The sequence below is a fragment of the Homarus americanus genome, unplaced genomic scaffold, assembly GCF_018991925.1.
Source record: "Homarus americanus isolate GMGI-L3 unplaced genomic scaffold, GMGI_Hamer_2.0 scaffold23598, whole genome shotgun sequence".
Taxonomy (NCBI): Eukaryota; Metazoa; Arthropoda; class Malacostraca; order Decapoda; family Nephropidae; genus Homarus; species Homarus americanus.
Window position 1 is genome coordinate 2,953,499 of NW_024731054.1, and position 14,938 is coordinate 2,968,436.

At 40.7% G+C, this 14,938-nt stretch overlaps 1 protein-coding gene across 2 annotated transcripts in view; it reads left to right on the forward strand.

Annotated features, from left to right (window-relative positions):
* Window positions 1-557: 557 nt before the first annotated feature.
* LOC121867517 overlaps window positions 558-14,938 on the forward strand; it is a 134,264-nt gene continuing 119,883 nt past the window's right edge. Inside the window, exons 1-2 of one of the 2 annotated variants that reach the window (XM_042367493.1) lie at window positions 558-806; window positions 6,905-7,045. The gene's annotated coding sequence lies outside the window, so the exon portion shown is untranslated. The remainder of the gene's footprint in view (window positions 807-6,904; window positions 7,046-14,938) is intronic. The other variant, XM_042367495.1, reaches the window with a different exon arrangement.

Here is a 14,938-nt window from a genome sequence, read left to right on the forward strand (position 1 = left end):
CTACAAGAATTCAAGTTTTTGACGCCATAACCTGAAGAATCATTGTTATAAATAATGTTAGTGAGATTTTCAACTGATTGTAATACTTAAAAAAAAGCGAAGATAAAAGTCAATGATTTTAGTTTTCGGGGCTTTAACTCCCAGGGTTTGATTAGGTTAGGTTAGAACCGTTCACTAAACCTCCGCTGGTTAAATACCCTTTATTTATTGTGAAACTATTTATTGCTCAATCGTAGTATTTGACCTTGTTTGTCTGTATGTGTATATGTGAATCTCTATGTGTATGTGGGCGTATGGTTATTTTTTATATACTGTATGTGCGTAGCATGTGTGGGTCCATCTGTGCCGTTTGGATTCATGTTTGCGTGTTTTTGTAGATATTTTTTTATTATATTTCTCTGTGTTTCTTTGTAGCTTCTGTAGGTTTGTATGTGAAAGTATGAGAGACGGGTGAAAGAAGCTGAAAGAAAATAAAAGTATTTGGCAAGTGGCTCTGTATTGGACCACCACCGCGAGACGTGACTGAGCAGAGGCGTCAGCAGTCAGTGTCACTTGTGAGCTGGTGAGGGGAAGGTGTGCGTTCCGTTCCATTGCGCGGTTTGTGTGTGAAAACTTATTTACATTAGTGTCTGTGAAAACCAGGGTAAATCTTTGTGATAAAACAACACTCTAAATGACACTATAAGTATTCTCTCTAAAGAAAATGAGAGAAAAAAGGACTTAATTTGTGAAAACGTGATGACACTTGTTGCTGTGAAAATTGGAACTACTTTTGTTCTTCATAATTCGACGATTTAAAAGCTGTAGTAAGTAATTTCTACCATGATATATATATAAACAAAATTGAGGTTGGATATTGGAGAAAATGTCATAATATTCAAATGTGTTTATATTTGAGTCACTGAAACCTTGGAAAAAACACCTAAACGAGGCAACAATCAGAGTGCCCTTTAACTGCTTGTTTAAACATTCTCGCCCACTGAAACTCACGCTGGATTTAAACTTTGCCATATATTATTTATCTTGTTATGGAAATTGATTTAATTGGGGAATTTTGAAAGGTAGGTTAGGTTAATATTTAGGTGAAATAAGCTAGGGTGGAGATTTGTGTTGTTGTTAAAGAGTTGTAGCTTTTAATAATTCTGTCCTATCGTAAATATTATTAACGTATCACATGAAAATTAACACCCTTTATTTCACTTGATTAAATACCCCAACGCAAAGCTAACCTACCTACCCTCCCTATAGCAGCGTCAGGGTATTTAATCAGCAGGTGATATACGTTGGGGGTTTAATCTTCATGTGATCTAGAAGTCTATTAGTACAGTACACATAACTCCGGTAACTCAAATCTTGAAAAAAATGCTCTTATTCTACAAGCTACGAACAAAATATAGAAACTCGACAAGGAAATGTAAGTACAATATTGCGTTTAACTTGTTTTCCACGAGTTAAAAGTTGAAACTCTTAAGTCACCTCACGTCTGTGTACTAAAGGAGCAAGACATAACAAGTGACAATGGCCAGGTGTTAATTACCATTCAGTACCTGTGTGTGTGTGTGTTATTACAAGGCCTTGACTGTTGGCTTGTTGCGACACACACACACATACACACACAGATATATATATATATATGAATGGCCTCACCTGAAGATTAGGCCCCCAGATTGTTTACCTAACCTAACTAACCCCCCCCCCCCTGGTAGCGTTCGGGTGTTTAATCATCACTTGGAATAAATTGGGTGCCTAATCGATAATCATGGCTGTATAGTATCTGGAACTAGATATTCATTATTCAAGGGATTGAGGTTACGTGGCATTAGATTGGATAATTAAGGTTGAGTTAGGCTTGGGTTTGGCCAGGTAAAGAAAGGTTTCAGTTATGTTGGATATGGTGTAGGCAAGGTTAGGTTAGTTTAAATTTGTCTCGCATATATTAGTAATAAAATACCAGGAGTCTTAGAAGGTTACCCACTCCCCTTCCCAGTAACACCTCCGTCCCTGAGTCATGACTGGCGATACGAGATCTAATCAAATATTTACACATTCCGTCATGATTATATCCCTCTATTTCAGCGTCAAGTTACTGAAGATGTCTAGTTATATTGTAGTGAACATAGTCAGTCAGACCTCGGCTGTGTATCCCACCAAACAATATCATGACTGGATCGTATACTTAAGATTTAATGATGAAATTGTAACCTGTAGTTTTTTAATACTGTCTAGACTTTAAAAGAATATGGTCTGCTAATATTACCTAGAGTGAATTCTTGGAAGTACATTTATTGTTTATCTGTATGTCCATTAACAACTTGGTGCTCATGATAGTAATATTTTGCCTTGATCACATGTATACAATGCAATATACATAAATATGTTTTATCATACTGTATAAAACTTACGTGTCAGCTTGGTCAGGTTCGTATTCACTGACGCAGATCTGTCGCATAGTACTTTAAACAAGTAGAATTTAGTGGCTACATTTGGGTAATTAGTCGGACCGGAATTTAGTTGTTTGATGCACCACATACAGTAGACGCTGAATGTTATCTCCCAGGTTTTATCTTAGGGGTTAGACATAGGACAACGATAGGCTACGAATATTCCCGTGAGAGAGAGAAAACGGGGGTCTACCATATGGTAATGTTCCGATGGTGACGGCGTGTTTGTCCAGGTACACTTAATGGTTTGTGAAGCTGATGTTGTATGTTGTTGTTTATTCCATAAGTAGGCCACATATTTCGTAATATATATATATATATATATATATATATATATATATATATATATATATATATATATATATATATATATATATATATATATATATGATAATGTTATGATATTAAAAGAAATAATACAGATTTCATATCCAACTTCTTAAAAACCGTGATATGATAAAGGTTGAAAATAATTTAACTTCATTTTACCAATGCATATCATATGTACCATAAAAATTTACCTTACCTGAGTTAATCTAAGCAAATCCGACCATCAGTTGATAAAACCAAGGCTAACACAGCGTGATTTAAATATCTTTATGAAGAAGATCAGTAGAGTAATTTTAAGTCAAGATTAGTACTGCAGATGATATGAGGGCATTATCAGGCAGGGTGTACATTCAGGATATTATACTTGTGGGATAGAATATTGATCAACACTGACGACTCTGAGGTAGGCTTCGGAACGTAACAATATACTGATAGAATCGTCGTCATTTTTGTGTACTAAAGTATAGAATTTTGGGTATCAGATTGGTAGAGGCTAGGTTATCCATAGTTAACTGTTGGTAGCATGGGTCAAGTACTTCGATCATGCCATGTATCTCACGTCGGTTGAGGGCTGAAATTACTATTATCTGATATCATTTCATGTGTTAGGGTTGCTGTATAAATGTGTAAGTTTCATGAAATATTAAAACAAATATATACAAGGTAATTCAATATAGAAGGAAGTGGTCACTTTAGGTTAGCTTTATAGTTAAGCTTGGTTTATTTAGCTTTGTCTAGTTCAGAATGAGCCGCTTATATAATAATTACATTCGTATAAATTAAATCACAGGCCATGAAATCACGTCAGTATTTTATTAAGATAAGAAATGGGAATTGATGATTTATTAATGATTAGACTAAGTGCAGCAGCTTGAAATTTAGGCTGAAACGTGATATCGTATTTGATTCTTGGATTATATTAGAAAGAGCGAGAAAATAAAATTCGTATATACTGTAGTTATGTTTAGAAAATGATATATTTACAATCCTCTATGTAGTTAAGCATTTTCTGCACACACATTCAGTATTCTCCGTGTTGACTGGGAGTTTCCTCAGGCTTGCAGGCACAATTGTAAAGGGAGCATCATTACCGTCCATTGTGCGTTCTTTACAATTCCACCTGCAAGATAATGTCAAAGCGAACATGACGAATACAGTTATGAGCAGATAATGTTGGAACACATGTAGCTTCCTCGAGGACTAACCTACAAACATTAAGATAATTTTAAACGTAAATATTAAGGCACTATGTAAATAACCTGTACTCGGATTTGTATATTTTCTTCTCGTCTGGTTTCTCTTTATTTCCTATCTTTATTGTGTATCTTTAGCGTCGTGAAGATGTCATTCTAGATATGAATTGTCGGTGTGTACAGGCGTCGACACACGTTCTGTCTCCAAGTTTGTTATCAGTTTCAAGTGCTGGATTGCTGATAAGGTGACAGGCACCCCTGCGAATGAATAGAAATTTACCAGCGATATTAACCACATTGGCAGGGACGTATATACGTTAGTTTCTGGGCGCGCCATTGACAAAACCATTAATGACGACGCAAACCCAAACAAACAAACCTAACTAACCTAATGTTTGTACAGTATTTTTCTTATTTTACTTAGGTTAGGTTAGTGTTTAACTTTAATGACTTTGTGTGATTCGCCCGGATATTAAATATTTTCGCTACATTTGAGCATTATCATTTTAATTTCACTAGACTCGAAATGCGTCAAAATTTTTGTGATATCGAGAGTCACTTAGAGGGAGGACAGTACATGCAGTCTTATTGGCTTAAACTTAAAATAGCATAACTGTCGAGGCAATTACACACGGGAACACGATTTAGCTTTTTGGAAGTTCCCTGTAATGGGCGTGTAACTGGGAACACATGTGCGAGCTGTGAAATTTTAAGAGCGCTCACGGACGCATTAGGCTGGTGGGTGTGGAGGAGGCGGTGTCTGGTGACGAGGGTCTGGTGGACTGTACTAATTCTGGAGGCTTTTCTTCAGCGAGGGTTTGTTCCCTTGTGTATCTTGAATAGTGAAGGTAGTTTGAACATCTTGCTCATAAGGTTTGGGTTAATTTTGAATATAATTTAGGTACTGGCGTTTACTTACAGGAAACGCATCGTACCGGGGAACTCAATAAGGAATTTTCGAGTACTAAATATTCCCCATAAATCTGTATATGAAATAGCTTCTAACTGGCTGACTTACGTAAAAATACAAGAATAATATTCAAAATGGCATCAAGATTACACTGAGACTCGAATATTACTAGATACGTTCATTTAGCATCAGTTACGGAACGAGAAGAAATAAAGCATTTGAGTTCCGATCCCATGTATTAATTTTGTCATAGGCTACAGACAAGTAACAACAAGGATATTTGTACAGAAGGAACAGTAACGTAGACAAAAAGTAATTAAGACAGTGACATTCAGTAAAATATAGACAGGTAGCAGAGGTTGTTATACCGCATAGCAAGGCAGGTAATTGGGGAAGTATAATATATAGAGGTAGGAGCTTCACAGACTGTATTATATAGCTAGGTAATACAGGAAGAACAAATGATATAGCAGTAACGTACAATGGTGGAACAGATAACACGTTGGTAGGGGATAGAGACGAAGCATAATTGAATACAGGAAATAAGTGAAAGATAATGTGCAGAGAGAAACTGGTGTAACAAGTAGCCTGGCTGGTGAATGTGACATAGCCCGGACAGGCAGTAGGCAATTTAGACAGGCGGCTAGAGAGCGCCCGTCAGCCGGGCTATGATTGGTTTGAGTCTATCCGTCATATACTGTATTTCAATAGCTCTTAAATTTATGATCCTACGATAAGTTAGGTTAGGTTGGTTATGGTAGGTCGACTTAAAATCATGACGTCACTCGTTCACTGCAGTCATAGTCTGAGTTACAGGACAAACTTCAACTAACTTAGTATTGTCTAACTTGCCATAACCTAACGTAACTTAATCCAATATTAACTAACCTGAACATAAAGCATTGTTTAATGTTAGTAATATTAAATAACTTTACATTTAAATAAACAACAACACTCATACCACGACCAACTACATCCTGCCATCTACCACAACTCGTTGGTAACCATCATACCACTACCTCTCCATGGCTATCACTACCAACAACTTCATTCCCACACCTCAAACCACAGTCTTCTACCACCCATAGCCTTCAAGCCACCCTCTACCACAACCCACTACCCCTCTCTTTACTACTACATCTACCAGACCACTTTCACTCTGCCCAGATCATGTTGTAGACCGTGACTAGACCAGGCCTGACAGTGGTAGGGGACCTACTAGCCAATCCCATATAGCCCAGTCAGCTCAGACCGCAACGCCCCAATGGGTCGAATTACGAGACTGCGTACTGTTAGGGTCGACTGTTTGTTTGTTGGGTTGTTTGTGCCATATAGCGTTTGTCGTTTTGTAGTTCCTTGTATGTTTTGTCAGTAAGAAAGGTAGACGCTGTAGTCTTTGTTTTGAGGTAAGATTAAATAATTTCTGATTGAATTTACTTGTAGAAATGCGGACACGAACTTGGTCTTGTATGAAACATATTGAAATCGAACGCTGCCAAGAACTTTATATTGTATAATGATAAAACTACATTGTGGGAGTAAGACTTAAGTTGCCTTAACACTGTCGGGTCTCTGGTCTTCTTTACAGTAATACGAGACACACACACACTGGGTAATAGTATAGACTGTACAGGAACAACATGACAGCAACAGAATACAAGTTTTATGACTGTTTTCCCTAGGGATTAATTTGTTTATTCGTATTTTTTATTGAAATTGTCGTAACATTAAGTAAACATTTTAATTAAACGTGAAAATTGCGCTTAAAGTGTATTGTTTGCGTTGGTGACTTCTGTGGTTTAGATAAAAGGTTTTTGATGTGAAATGTTGTGACGGCTGCCTTAACGAAATAAAAGGGACAGTGTGAAAACTTCTGAAATAAACTGCTCTTTAACTGTATTTTACTTAAGTGACTCAAGTGAAGACATTCCTCACATGATTTTTTTTTTAAATTGTTCTCGTTGTTGAAAAAAAAAATAGTTATTTACTGTATTCGTGATATTTAATTGGAGTTGTTTTTGTGCTTTCAGGGTTGAACATGTAGATAATAGTGCTGAATGGTTTGGGGAAAAAAAGACATAGATAACTCGTGGATAAAGATCATAAGTCACTGGATTCTACCACACCCAGAGGACGCCCACGGTCTCCTGAAGCGGATTCTCTGTTGACAGGTAACAACTCTCCGTTTAACCCAATTATCTTGATCTAAGGCCGTTTGTATTTTTGTATAATTGTTTTCTGTTGTACTTAGATATTTGAAGTTTGTCTAGCCTATAATGTGAGAGGCTTAGTGCTTGGAAGGTGTTGAGGGGGAACAGTTTTACCCCGGCACAGATGGACTCCGGGGTGAGGAAGCCTTATCTGCTTAGTGTTAATATGTCATGAGTGGCGGTGGAGGCTACGACACGGGTTTCGTTTTGGGGGGGATTATTGTTATCAGATAATACGTGGTTTTATTGGGGAAGTCTCTGAGTAGGAGATACGCTAAACCTATCCTTACAGTACAGTATGTTGGTGGGGGGGTAAATGAACTACAGTATGTTGGTGTAGGATAAATGAACTACAGTATGTTGGTGTAGGATAAATGAATTACAGTATTCTGATAACTTATCTTGGGTTTAAAATAGAGAAGCATATTTTTGGGTGGGTTTTTATTTCAGAGCTGACTTGGGTTTGGAAGTACTGTACAGTACGTTATGTGGGATTGTGGTGTCGACAGTGACTGTATTCTCCATGTGGTTAACATAAAGAATTACTTAGTTTATTATCGCGAGTCATATTATATTTTTAGAATTATTATTACACTGTTTTATTACTATTATACTCTCCGTTTAAATGACAATACTGCTACTGCTACTAATATATACTACTACTACTACTACCACTACTACTACCACTACTGCTTTTTTTTTAAACAAACGTGGCCTCCAGCCTCCCCCAATAGCCACACCTTCGCCACCATTTAATTACCTTAATATTAAATATCCTAATACATAAGTAGCTATCCTATCTGTGTTAAATTAGTTGAGCCGCAGATCTATGCGGCATTCAGTGACAGTAGCCTCATAGTCGATATCTGCAGCTGTTGTCGGAATTGGGGCAGAAACTCTCGTTCCCCTGAGGCAGAGCAAAGCCGACCGAAGGAGAGAGAAAGACAGTCTACATCTCATCCAGGCTGTAACATAACTTCTGGGCTGCTGCTTGTGTTCGGAGATCTCCTCCGCAAGTCTGGCGTAGAAACATCTTGCACTTGGTCCCATCCCGCTAGAGGTTGTGAACACCAGAGGAGTGAAGCTGCCTTGATCAACGTTTTGAATTCTCTCCCCATATGCCCTTATCTTGTCGTTCTCATTCCTCCTATGTGCAGCATCGAGAGCTAGGTTACGGTGACATGCGGCCATGGGATAAAAAATCCTGATGTCGAAGAAAGCTCGCTGTCCCCGCGTCCAGAATCCTCGAGCACTGACGTCAACACGGGCTTCGTTAGATGTGTTTGAAGTCCTGTGTTGGAAGATCTCACCATCCAATGGAAGGAGGGTCGGTTCTACCCTGACATCACGACAGATTTCCTTCAACATATTTGCTGTAAGGTCCCTTACTTCGTCATACCTCATGCATATGAAGCCCCCTTTCTTGCACTCCATGGCGTGATCGCCGTCATAGGAAGAGCCACACACGCATTGGGAGGGCAAACCTTCTACTGGCCGACCGTACCTTAGAGCAATGGCATCTGTAAATTCTTGTTTGTTAAGACTGAAACCATTTGCCCTTATTGGTAACGGAGTTAGCCAGTTCGAGGCGCCCACCTCCTGCACTATAGCTACTTTTTTCTTCAAATTTTCTGGAACCTGCAGCAACAGTTGCTGCAACTTATCATTTTGGCAGTGCTGTCGATCTGTCGTAATGGACCTACGAATCTCGTTTACTTCACTGGTATCGACCTCCCCTGTTGCGTTCTGGGCTATTATGTGGTCCGTGAGGGCTGCCGTGAGCTTAAGTGAATTTTGATGTTCAGTGGCTGCTATCTCCTCTGGATTGGTTAGTCCCATCCCTCCCAGTCTTGATGGAAGTGCAAGAAGTGCTCTTTCTGCTGGGGTTAAGTGAGTGTGTTTCACTAATTTGGGAATGAACTTGACACTGATAGCTTCTTCCAGAGGGTGGAGGAGGTGTCCGATATCAGGGATAGTACGCATCAGGTAGTTCAACTACTACTAGAACTTATAACAGGAAAATAATACCTTAGTAATGGTGATAATAATGGCAATAATATACAGTAAGTAATGATAACAGTACTACGTCTAATACTTATTATAATATGGCTTAAGCTTAATTACTTACAGTTTGGAGTATTATGGTAATGATTCCCATAGTCTACCCACACACCTGTCTAAGAGTGTGTGTCTGTGTGACTCTCTTTCCGGGCGTCATTAAGTCTACTGGTAAGGACCATCCATCCATCCTCTGACCCAGCGACCCAAGATAAAGAGATAACCCAGATAATACTAATGGTCACTATCACCCTACACCACTACCACCACTACCACCACTACCACCACTATCACCCTACACCACCACCACTATCACCCTACACCACCCCCACCACTACATTTCTTTGTCAGTCTCTCGTTACTTCCACCCATCTCTCTCTCTCCTTCCCTCCCCTTCCCCCTTCCTTCTTCCCTCCACCCCCATACCCCACAATTTCTATCCCTCCCTCCTTCACCTACTCTATATCTCCTTCCTTCTCTCCCTCTCTCTCTCACCCTTCCCATTTCCCCCTGTAGACAGATCTTCACCCAATCACTAATCTGGCCATATCAGGAAGGTACAGGAGCTATTGACGCCTACCTTCTGGGATAAACAATGTAGTTAACCTTTGACCTACTGGAGACTGTAAACAAGTGAGCATCTGTTGGTTTTGTCTTAAGTAAAAAAAAATATCTTACGGTTTTTGTATTTTTTTTCTCGTGGTTTATTTTTATTTTTTTCTCATTTCCTCATTTTTTTGGGCGTTAATTCCTGTTTTTTTTTTCATCTCTTTACTGTATATTCCTGTTTTTTTCTCGTACCTGTCCAACACCTGTGCAACACCTGCCATACCTTATATACTCACCTGTGAATCCCATTGGTGTGTTTTTACTTGTGGCCAGTGTTCGTGTGGTCACTGGTTGGCTATATATGTACATAACTAATGGCCTCTACAGTGATTTAATTAACGTGGGCAGGTGTGTAGTTTCAGGTGTGTTAGGCTAGGTTAATCGCTCTCGTGTCTAGGTTGGAATTGCGTCTCTATTTGTCTTGGTGTATATACTGTAGGTGTGGTAGGTGATATTTGGGGAGCCTTTTAAGGAGCTAGTTTTTAAGGGAATTGGAGGTGCTAGTTCTAAGACATTTAAGCTGGTATTTTGACTCTATTTACGGTGCTAGTTTGTTGATATTTAAGTTGCTAGTTCTAATAAATGTATGCTGCTCTTTGGAAACCTAAACTTAACCTAACCAAGCCAAACTTAACCTAACGTAACCTAAGGCAGGCCGGGTCGGGTATCATGGCCACCTCCCACCCAATTACATTAAGGCCCCTACACGGCCCTACGTATCTCTTACGACCACACGTAGAGGCGTGGACACAAGAGGCCAGACCATACTAGGCTGGAGGCTGAGGTACTGATCATGAGGCTTAACTAGAAACATTGTCTAGCATTTAATTGCCTCACTTAACCAACAGTATAAAAATGTCGACTAAATTGGCATGAAAAAAAAAATTATTCTACACGACAGGAAACAGATTTATTCTTCTGACTCACAAGGGAAAAAATTACGTAAAGATTTGATAATAAGAGCGTCGGGTATGGAGGAGGGAGGGGGCGGAGGTCGCTTAAACTCCAATTAGTGTCGGGAGGCGCGGGATTCATCAGAGAAAACGAGATTTGCAGCGCCAGCGGGGACTTGTGTAAACCTCGCCTGGTGATAGTTGAAGGGTGTTTTTGTGTTGTGTGTTTTGAGAGATCGTCAGTTAACGCCCAATACAGTCTGAGAGGAGATTGAGTTTTTCTTTTCCCCCTCTAGTGACTGGTTAATCGTGGTGTGATTAGGATGTTGATTGAACGTTTGATCAGCCAATATACCTAAAGCACACAATCCACGCACGCACATACACGCACACACGCTATTACAAGTCAAAAGGTGGCGAATATTTAGGTGGGTGAGGCTGGGGGGGGAGGCGAACCTGATACATCTACAGGTGATTTAAAACGTTTCTGTGGGTTTTAATTTTATACAAACTTAAAAAAAACACAAGTCTTAATGTGTATAGTTTGGTATTTTTTTATAAGTAGGAGTAAGAGGGTGGTAAGGATGGTGTGAGGGAGTGAGGGAGTGAGGATGGAGTGAGGAGTGGAGAAGGTAGTATGGAGAAGTACAGTTGATCTTGATAGGATTAAGGGCAGGTGTGAAAATTATCGAATGGGGTGGAATAGGGTGTTGATGGGTAGGATGGGAAGGGAGGTTAGTATAGGAGGGAAGGGGAGGCTAGGATGGGATGGTAGGCTGGAGGACAGGTCCGGGAGGGTTGTTTGGCCCACACTTGGTCATAATAATGGCCTCACCTGTCCAAGCTTAAAGGTGTTTTTTTTTTTGCATGTTCCTGTTGTCTCTCTTGTACCAGACGAGTAATGTAGGTGGGAGAGAGAGAGAGGTAGGTGAGGTGTGGTGTGTGGTTGGGTGTGGTGTGGTGTGTGGTTGGGTGTGGTGTGGTGTCTCCCAGGTAGCTACATATCATTACACACACACAGTTACCTCACCACCATTAGTTTCTCCTCTGGTTTACGTCTGAATAAACAACAATAAACATGTCTCGTGGGTGTTGAGGTTTAGTAGAGTAATTTTATCTTTTTATTATGGAATTTATTCTTTTTTTTCGTTTGTTTACGGTTCAGTTTACGTCTGTGTGTTTGTCGGTCTTGTTTGTGGGGGTTTGGATTTTTCTCAAGTTATTGGTGTTGTTTACTTGGGAGGTGACAGCCGTGCGACCTTCATCTGTCTTTGAGTGAACGTAGTATTTTTTTTTTCCAGTCTTTTATTCTATTTCAGGGTTTAATTCTCCCCATCAGGACGTCTGTGTGTTAGTCGGTCTCTTGTGTTGAACTCTTTATTCCCTCCCAGGCATTGGCTATCCGCATCGAGGGTGGCAACACTTGTGGCTTATTGAGTGCTTGATTGAACGTAATACATCCATTGTGTGGGTCACTCACCACCCCCTGACTTGTGCTTGTCGACACACACACAGACACACACTCCTCTGGCCACCAAAGAAGAGGAACTGCCAGAAACGACATCACATATTTTACTTAGTTCCCCCAAGATTCAATTTGTTATACTGTGTGGGTAAGATGAGGATGTGGCCGAGTACGTGTTGATACTACTGTGTGGGTAAGATGAGGATGTGGCCGAGTACGTTTTGATACCTCTGTTCGGCTTGTGGCTGGAGTACTGTCTGTATGTGTCTAGGATTTACCTCTCTTGAGTATGGGAAAGGAGGAATGATAATCGCCTGGTAGATATTGATACGGTAGGTGTTTACGTGTGTAAGTCTGATTGATCAAGTGAGGGTCGTGGGGAAGCCTGTAGTGAAGGTTCTCAGAAGGTAAAATATTTCCAGTGTCGTCAACACTCACGTCTAGAATTCATCAACTTGGGGAATTTGTGTTGCAGAATATGTGAGTTTAGGAATTAATTGTTTCTGGAGTATTTCTTTTTTAAGCAGATTCCGTTTGTTGGGTAGGTTGAGATGTGTATTTATCGTTAGTAGGACGATGACTGACGTGTTCCAGCTGGTATAAGTCTTGTAAACATGACTAGGCTATTTAAACAAAACATGGCGTCTTGTTTGTTGACGTCAAGAGCTTTCCAACTTAATAAAAACTAACATGATCATAACGGCACTGAATATACTGTATATAGTTAAACAGAAGTAGAATATTCAAAAGCGATATATACACCAAGGAATTTTATTTTAGAACCATATGTCGGCTAAAACTGAACGTCTTCACAGATGCAGTACTCGGTCTTCGCCCCTAAGGTGGAAATAAACAAACCAGGGCAAAAGGGGATCCGAAGCGGGAAGTCTTGTTATTTGAGTGTGTTTAGCACCTAGGGGAGGGCTACTGAACCCTCTGTGTACTGGAGTCAGACCTACTACTGCTTTTGTCGAAGGTTAGATCATTTATTGACATGTTTATTCCGTCTATAGTCAGATTTGTATAAGAATTCTCGCTTGGTGGATCGATCTTCTTTTGTTTTCCCTGATAGAAGAATGACAACGTTGTGACTTACGTTTGGACACAGTAATAAGGCCGATCGTATTTCTTTGGTATATAGAAGGATGTGCTCTGTATCTACTGTGTATGTACGATGAAATACTGTGGTGTGTATTATATGTTGTGACGCAAGTGAGTAGAGCCAGGTAGGTCATCGTGTGGTGGTGGTGACCTTCAGGTGTGAGTTGTTGATGACAGTGTGTGTGTGTGAATTTGTCTCCAGGTATGACACTTACCTGACTCTCTCTCACACACACACACACACACACGTACGTATTTTAAGGAAAGTGTGAGAGAAATACCTCAAGTTTCTCAACACAGTCGACCTCCAGAAGACGGCCATCGCGACAGTGTGTGTGTGTGTGTGTGTGGCCCCTTATTACTAGTACTCCTCCTATCTTAACGCCACCACAGGCAGAGTGCAGGCGAACGTGAGTCTGGCGAAGCTCCTTCTCTTCTCTTGACTCTCTTCTCTCCTTCTTGGTCTCTCTCCCATGCACAACTGATTGGCGGATGTGTGCTTGGCGATGCTTCGTCTGATTCCTATCTTCTCTCTCTCTCTCTCTCTTATCTGATTTTTTCTCTTATTTTCTCTCCCCTTCTTCCGAACCTCTTATTTTTTCTTCTCTCCTCTTCCCTTTACCTCCCCCACACACCCCTCTCACCACACCTCTCCATGACCTACCTCTCAAATCTACTCCAACACCCGCTATCCACCTCTCCTCCCCTCCCCCCCGCCCCTCCACATCCGCCCTATTTAGCTGGTACACCACACAACACTGATCATAGTCCATTGAGCGTTTGCCTGCAGCTTACACACACTCCTTCAGCCACCACACAAAAACTGGTACCAATCGCTCTGAGCTGCACTAGATACCTGCTTGTAGGGGTGGTTGGGGGTGGTTGTCGAAGGGTTGTTGAGATGATGGTGGTAGTTGTGGATGGGTTGGGTGGTTAGTTGATGGTTGTGAAGGGAATGGTTGGTTGTAGGACAGGTTATGTTGTAGTAGTAGTAGTAATAATAGGATGGTGATCGTAGTTTTGGTAATAATGTTGTTGGTAAAATAACTCGTTTCAACTTCCTGGTTAGTACAGTGTTGTTATCGTCACTACAGCACACTACAGTTCAAGGCCAATGAAATATTGTAGTGATTGGGATCTGTAGTGAGTCTGAAGGTCGTGGTGGGTAATGGAGGCTGATTGTGGGGTTATGTAGCAGTGATTGATGCTGGGGGTGGAGGAGGTGGGGGTGTGGAGGAGGTGGAGGGGTGTGGGAGGGTTGTTGGAGGGTGTGGGAGGGTTGGGTGGGGGGTTGATGGAGGAGGTGGGAGGGTTTTGGAGGAGGTGGAGGGTGGGAGGGTTGATGGAGGAAGTGGAGGCTGGGAGGGGTTGATGGAGGAGGTGGGAGGGTTGTTGGAGGAGGTGGAGGGTGGGAGGGAAGTGGGGGTGTGGGAGGGGTTGATGGGGTCACTTGATAACCTTGTATAGAGGGCTGTACCAATGGCGTCTTGGAGTAGTTATATACATTGGTTGTTAGTTTAAGGGACCATTATGTACCTGTAGAGTCTGTAATTAGTTAGGAGTTATTGCTTTACCTGTATCTCATACCTTAATGAACAGGTGTTGGGTTGATTAAGGTGTCCTCTTTATGACACTGTGACCACATTGGTGTACCTCTGTTACCTGAAGATTAGCCCCCTCCCACAGTTTATTTCACCTGATAATTAACTAGTTGAGCGATTAGCAAAT